Below are 4,989 nucleotides of genomic sequence, written 5' to 3'. Positions count from 1 at the left end.
GGAAAAATGAAGACTGGCATGATTCTTTTGAATGATCCAATCTAGTAGATGCATGTATTTACTGGTGTGTTCATTTTTGATTCTAGGATGAGGATTCTTAATAATTAATGTAGAGGTTTTCAGTGAAGAACCCTTTCCCATAGGCCTTAGCAGTGGAGCATCCGGTGCTGCGCTGGATGAGACAATCATGATTTCTGTTTGTCTGAGTTCTGTTTTAAGTTGTTTGGTGTTATCCATAGGTTCACCTGTGTGAGGCAGTTGGTGAAGACACTGTTGGTCTCGCTGATGCTGGTTATTTAGAAAATACCTTGTATGTCATCCGCAACATTGCAACAGGAGTGACAGGCTCAATCCTTGAAGCACTCTGCAGTTTATTTTTCATGGATGGATTTCAAATAGGCAATCCAAGTGATTCCTGTTCTATCTTCGTGGAAAGATTGAATCTACTAAAATAAAATGGTGTGCTGTATTTATTAGTCTGACCTCTTCCAATCTAGGGATTAAGCATCCATAATTGGCAGTCAATAGCCTCTGGGATATTTAGGAGTATGAGATCTGAGAGGATGTTGGTGTCTTTTTTTGAGGGTGTCCACGATAGATACCAGTGCTGATTCTGTTTCATTCTTTGGTCTGGAGCTCTACTTATGCATGATATAGGATGTTGGATTCTATATGTTCCAGGCTTTGGCTGTATAGATTGCTTTCTAAAAAATGTGCTGGGTAGGATTCCTTTGAAGTTGTGTTAATGTGTGGGATCCTCTGGGTCCTCAGGAGTGCTTTTGGTCAGTAGTTAAACATATGCACCAATGAAAAATCTTGATACAATTGATGTTTACAGAAACAATGTCATCGACTTCCAAAAGCAAGAGTGTCAAGCTTTCTTTGTCAACAATTTCATTATAGATGTCTCAGGGGCAGTGATGCGTTGGGGAGCCTGCTTTGTTACATTTATTTACCAGTTTTCTGAAAACCTCTTCCAAAATTGGGTGGAATTAGTTGAGCACTCGGGTTGTGATTATTTTGTCATCGGGGAGGATTACAACAATTGCATCTATTTAATACTCTGTGTGCACATTGCTAGATGTGTTTTTCTTTTTTGGAGGTGGTTTGTGATATCGTCACACCATTGCTGGGACAGTGTAGGTAATTTCTTGCAGCATGTAGGGTCTTTGATTTCATTGATAATTTTGAACATTTCTTTCTCAGGGTATCTTGCTGTTCTGGAATGCTTTCTGTAGTGTACTGGTCTTTTTGGCACGTCATGCTTGTAAGTGTCATTGAGTGTCCTGTGTTTACTGTGGTGACCTGTTGGATATTTGCTAGAAAAGGACATGAACCCTGTGGTGCTCTTCTTTCCTTTGGAGAAGACGGCTGCTGGAAATTTCAGTGAAGCTCAATCTGCAATCTACAATCTTCTAAGCAGTCTGAAATACTTGGGAAGCAGCTACCTTTGCCTATTGAGGGATGGATCACAAAAGCAGGGCACAAGCACATCAGCGCGTGCGTCATGCTCGTGAGTGTCATTGAGTGTCCTGTGGCCTTGTGCTGTTGTCGCTTGTTGCTTGCCACGACCCTCACATCTTTAAAAGGATACAGGTAAGACTCCTATTGTAATTATACAAGATGAGACCATGAGCCCGGGTGCTAACCAAAATGAAATCACAATCAAACTGCAGGGCAATCCTACATAGTGTGGTGGTTTGTGTCAAACAGGGGTAAGAGATAACCTATCAAGTGTGACTAACAAACGTGCGCACACTGAATTACCCCATAATAACGCCACCCCCGCAAATACACAACCAGGTATTTCTGAATTTTTCTCTGTAGAAAAGAAAAGAATAATGTTGAATATCATTGCGCACCCTGATTCGCCTAATGATTTCGTTGAATTTGGACAATTTGTGTACATTGAAAATAACAACCCACTTCTTAGGCTATGTGTAGGATTAAGGCGTGCCTCTTTGATAGGGACACAGGAAGTACTGTCAATGGCACAGGAGGACAATGTAAAAGACATACCTTTATCTAATTCACCTGACCTTGTGACATTGGTTTCTTTTGAGTCAGAGGAAAAATCCTTTGAGACAAGCAGCGACGAAGAAACGCAAAATGATGAAAGTAATGAATCACTAAATGTGAATGGTGAAATGATGGTACTTAGAGGTTTGGACAACATCATGGCAAAAGTTGAAGCTTTGACTCTATTGACATCCACCTGAATGAAAGACCAGCTGGATATTAAGTCAGCTCTTGCCTTGACTTTGAAAAGATTGGATGAAATTACATCAATGAGTGGTCTCACTAAACTAACACCAAAAAAGAAAACGTCTAAACCAATGATGTCATCTTCAATCTTGATTCGAGATAGCCCCAAATCTAGCACCTTGCCCGTTCATACACCCTGAGAAGATAATAGCTACCGTTCCACTTTGGGATTAGGGGGAGATATTTGGTTCCCCTACAAAGGCCATTGATATGGATAGGTCAATTATAGCACTGTCAAATAACCTGATACAAGGGAAAAGGCATAAAGCTGATGCTAATAAAGATGATAAAGCACTGGAAATATATAAGCACAGAGACACATCAACTGTCACAAAAGTACCTGTTCGACCGGGGGTGATAAAGATCATAAACTCTTTGCCAGATGGGACAATATGTAGCACAACACTTAAGGGGACTCAGGAAAAAAAAGAAGCCCCAAAACCACCTATTTTGGAGAGAAAAACTGCTAAATATAATCCTGGGCACATATAAAAACCGATTATAGACGTTACATCTCCTATGCAAGTTAAAAACGACAATGTGGAAACACTGCAAAATGTACAGAGGGAAACTACGAAATTCTCATACAAGGATTTGGGAAGTATGGCATTGCTCAAGCAGATAAACCCAGTGGCAGACAGCTCATTTTTAAATCGTGCACAAATGTTGGATATCTTTCTGGAAATTCAAGAATTAAGTTTGGCTCCTCAGATATTAAACAAGTTGAACTACGTAGGGCGGACAGCCTTACAAACTGGGCACTGATTGGGTTTTCCTCTGCAGTTATTACTGCTCTATTTATGACACATGCACAACTGTTGATGCCCTTGGGATTGTCATTGCTTCTCTGTTGTAAGAGGAAAAAGATGGTGCAAATTAATTCTGGAATATATGAGAGAAAGCGTAGCACTAATACTTTATGTGAGCTCTCTACTGAGAGAGGCTCTTTGCATGCCTTACAGAAAGATATATCCATGATTTACAGCTGTGAAGAAGAACATTGGCTACCAACATGCATAAGTAATGGAGCTATTTGGCATTTGTACACGGCTGATTTAATATTATGAGTATCATGGAATTCTCAAGGGTAAACTTCATTTCTCTCGTACCCTGAGGGCCTTGACATTGTTAGATCAAGTGATGTATTTTTGTTACAAGAGACCTGGTGTACAGTGCCTTTTTATTTAGATGGCTTTCAGATTGTACATAATTTGGCAAAGCAGTCCATGCATGGTCGACCGAGTGGAGAACTTGCTATCAGCACAAGACAGGAGCATTCCCTGCAAGCCCTCAAAGTTGTGTCACCACTGTCATATGTATTGCCAACCATTCTTAGATTGGAAGGGGATCAGCTTATACCCATTTTGTTAATTAACATATACGATCCCCCGGGTGGTCATTTTACAAAACACATTATCCAGGGTGTTGAAGATGTAATATTACAGTGGTTCGTTTTGTACAAGTCATGTAGCATTATTACAGCAGTTGATCTGAATGCAAGAGATTTGCATTATCGTAAGTATCGCTCACAAAATCTAGCAGATGACTGGGCAAGATTTCTGATACGTCATCAGTTGGAATTGCTGCAGTGTAAAAAAAAAAGGGTTTAAAGACACATATACACGGTCAAATGGTAAAGTGAGGTTTGCATATTGATTACATTATTACCGACTCGACCACTAAGACAAAATGTGTAGAGGTAGTGATCACTATAAACAAGCTGAGTGATCACACTACTTTGAACTGGAAAATGCAAACTAAGATAACCAAAAAAATAGACAAACAATTGTAGAGGTGGGATGACTCCAAGGGCTTGCGTATAAAATGGTTGTCTGGCATAATTAAGATTATTAACAAGGTACTTTGGAAAAATAAAGAGGACATGTGCCAGGCTTTGGCTGGAGTTGATTGGTATCTCACTCAATTGAAATATATCTATACTAAGAAACATGATATAACGACCAGTGGTGAAAGGGCCTATAATAGTAATCATAGAAAATAAAGTTAGGCAACCATACAATTCCAAGATAGCTGATAAGAAGAAGGCAAAATGAATAGAAAGAAACCTACTTAAAAAGAACTCAGAAATTGATATTATGGATAAGCAGTTACAACTACGGAATTTAGCTACATAATATAAAAATTGCCACAAACAACATAAACTGGGTATGAATAATTCTAATTGGCTACTGCTGTTTGGGTAGTTGTGGGCTCATGACAGTAAAACATTTTGGTCAACATTTAGAACCATAAGAAGGATATATTACCTATTGGGTTCAATTACATTCCAGAAGCAAAATGGACAGAATATACATCTGAGCTATACTATGATCCAGACGCTAGCAATTATCAAACAAAGAAGGATGATACAAACCTCAGTATGACCAACTTTGAGATAGAATTGCTTAGTAACATGATAACAAGATAAAAACATTATCAGGCTCCAAGACCTGATGGAATACCCAATATAGTGCTAAAAGCACAACCACAACTATGGGCCTGGGTACTGGTACTGTTATATAAACATATAGTAAAAAACAATATTATACCGGAAAGTTGGTGCAAGGCCATTGTGGTACCTATTTCCAAGAAAGAAGATAGAATTGATCCACAAAACTATAGATTGATATTTTTGATGGACACCAGTCAAAAGATCTTCGTTAGTATATTATTAAGGAAACTCATTAAATGGGCGGAGGAAAAGGAAATATTCAGCCCCTATCA

This window comes from Ambystoma mexicanum, chromosome 4p (genome assembly GCF_040938575.1).
Source record: "Ambystoma mexicanum isolate Mex_15411 chromosome 4p, UKY_AmexF1_1, whole genome shotgun sequence".
NCBI classification, from domain to species: domain Eukaryota; kingdom Metazoa; phylum Chordata; class Amphibia; order Caudata; family Ambystomatidae; genus Ambystoma; species Ambystoma mexicanum.
Note: the sequence above shows the minus strand (reverse complement) of the source record.